Below are 2,660 nucleotides of genomic sequence, written 5' to 3' on the forward strand. Positions count from 1 at the left end.
AAAATGGATTCAATGCGATGGATCGGCAGGATCTCGCGACCTTTGGGTGGACGGAGCGACTGAATCACGACTTGCTAGAGTGCTACGATGCGAGTGTGGCTCTTAAATGGGGTTACATGGCTCGGCTGCATGCTCTGTGGTGCGAGAAACACCCGGAGCTATCGCACTTTTCGCAGCAACGCCTGCGAAACCATGCTGAACTACTCTGTAAAAGGGGCTATGTAAGCGGAACGCCTTCTCTACCACAGCTAGAACAAGTCATCAACAGAAAAAGAGAGGCGACACTAAGACCGACCGCGGGCAGGCATCCAATAGAGGAAGAGCAATGCTTTACGACCCGGAGAAACATTAATACCAAGGTTTCTCTCAAGCCTAAAGATCTGGCTGAAATTGATGACGAGCTTCGTGGACATTTTTCCGGAGAATCCGACCTCTGGGCTATCAGTTATTGTGTGTATAATGCAGCGAGAGCTTTGGCCGATGCGAACCGTAAAACAAAACCAACGGTTGATCATAAGACCAAAAGACGAATGCATCAACTTGCCATAAAGATAGGCTGGGCAAGACAATACGTGTCCCGCATTCAGTGTGTGATTGACTACATCACATCTGGCAGGAATTTTACAGCCAAGGTTCGGAAGTTCGCTGGCGAACTCCAGACCCGTTATCACACACGTAACAACTCAAAGCTGCTGGCCATCAGGCAGCATATTGTTGAGAGAATACGGATACTATCTGACGCTAAGAGAAGTCTAGAGCGGAGGGATAGGTGGGTCAGAGAAGATCAACAGCTTCTCTCTGACCCATCTCGACTCTTCCGAGACCCTCCAGTTACTGTCGAACACCCACCCAAACCAGAGGAGGTCGAAGTATTTTGGAGAGAAGTCTACGAAGTTCAGTATAGACTGGACGAAGACTCAGAAAATATAAATAGCTTCAAGGAGTTATGTGTTGGCCTCATAACACCTGATAAAGAATGCCGACCCATCACTACCGAGGAGGTGAAAAAAGTATTAAGAGGGATGAACAACTATTCCGCACCGGGAACAGATTGTATCAAAACCTTCTGGTGGAAGAAGTTTTCTTCAACCCATCAGCATTTGGCCCGTATTTTCACCTCATATTTGAAGTCGGAAGAGCCGATTCCTGAGTGGTTGTTTGAAGGGTGCACAATACTCCTGCCGAAAATAGGTAACTTAGCTGACCCGAAGAATTACAGGCCAAGAACTTGTCTGAACACACTTTATATGATATTCACAGCTATCCTAAATGATAGGATTGTTCGGGCAATTCAACCTGTGTGGCAAGAAATGTATGAACAACGAGGCTCAAAGAAGGGCGTAGTCTGATGTCGGGAGAACCTGCTCATCGATAGATGTGTCTGCAAAGATGCAGCATTCTACCAGCATAGATAGATTGATACTGCTTTGGAAACCAGATTTACTATCTCATCTGGAAAAAATCGTGTGACAACTAACAAGGTCACCTTTCAGAGAGGTGTCTTTCAGGGCGACACCATGAGCCCACTCCTCTTTTGCCTTACATTATTGCCACTATCTCTAGCACTTCGCCATTCCGACAAGTACTTGTGAGGCAAACCTGCAGATCAAAAATAGAAGGTCACCCATGTATTTTACATGGACGATCTTAAGATCTATGCTAACAACAGAGGGCAACTGCATCTAGCTCTGGGGATTGTCGAACAATATACTAAGGAAATTGGAATGGAATTTGGGTTAGACAAATGCACCAAGGTTTATTTGAAGCGAGGAACACTTAATGGCATCCCTGAAGATCCTGAGCTCGGTGATAGAAGCGCCATACGACACCTTTGCGCTGAAGAGACTTATACATACCTGGGCGTGCCACAGAGCCGCATTCAGGATGTGGCATCTATAAGGGATACTCTCCGAAGCAGATACAAACATCTCATCCGGCAGCTTTGGTCTTCCGAACTGTCGGCGAGGAACAAAGTATCTGCAACGAACATGCTTGTCGTCCTGGTACTACTCTATTCATTTGGAGTAGTTCCATGGACGAAGAACGAGCTTAGATCCCTTGATATCGGGACAAGTAAGAATACGCACATGAACAAAAGCATGCATCTTAATTCTTCCGTTCCGCGACTGTACATCTCACGCCGTCAAGGGGGTCGCGGAATATTGAGTCTTGAATGTCTTCAAAACAGGATTATTCTGGATACAGTACATAGAGCTGCAAATGGAAGAGACCCTCTTCTTAAAATGGTCTGGAATCACGAAGAAGTGGGCAAAGGAGCGTTTCTGTACAAAACAGCGGAGGTGGCTGCTGAAACACTCGGACTTGACTTAAGTATTAGGGGTGAGCAAAATGCATCAAATCTTAACTATCTCGAGTACTCACTCCTAAAAGCCCGGATTAAGAAAGCACAAGAGATAAAACTTTCGTGAACAGCTCCTCGATAAGAGGATGCACAGTATCTTCCAACGAAATTTGAAGAATCAGTCAATGTCTTGTGAGATAACGTTTGCTTTCCTTAAATCGCCCGGATCGAAGTCTGGTATGGAGGGTTTCATCTCTGCATGCCAAGGCGGTGTCATTTCCACCTTAACATACCGTCGCCACATTTTGAGCCAAGACATTCCCGATGATAGCTGCAGGGCGTGCCATGCACACCCCGA

This window comes from Belonocnema kinseyi, chromosome 7 (assembly GCF_010883055.1).
Source record: "Belonocnema kinseyi isolate 2016_QV_RU_SX_M_011 chromosome 7, B_treatae_v1, whole genome shotgun sequence".
NCBI lineage: Eukaryota > Metazoa > Arthropoda > Insecta > Hymenoptera > Cynipidae > Belonocnema > Belonocnema kinseyi.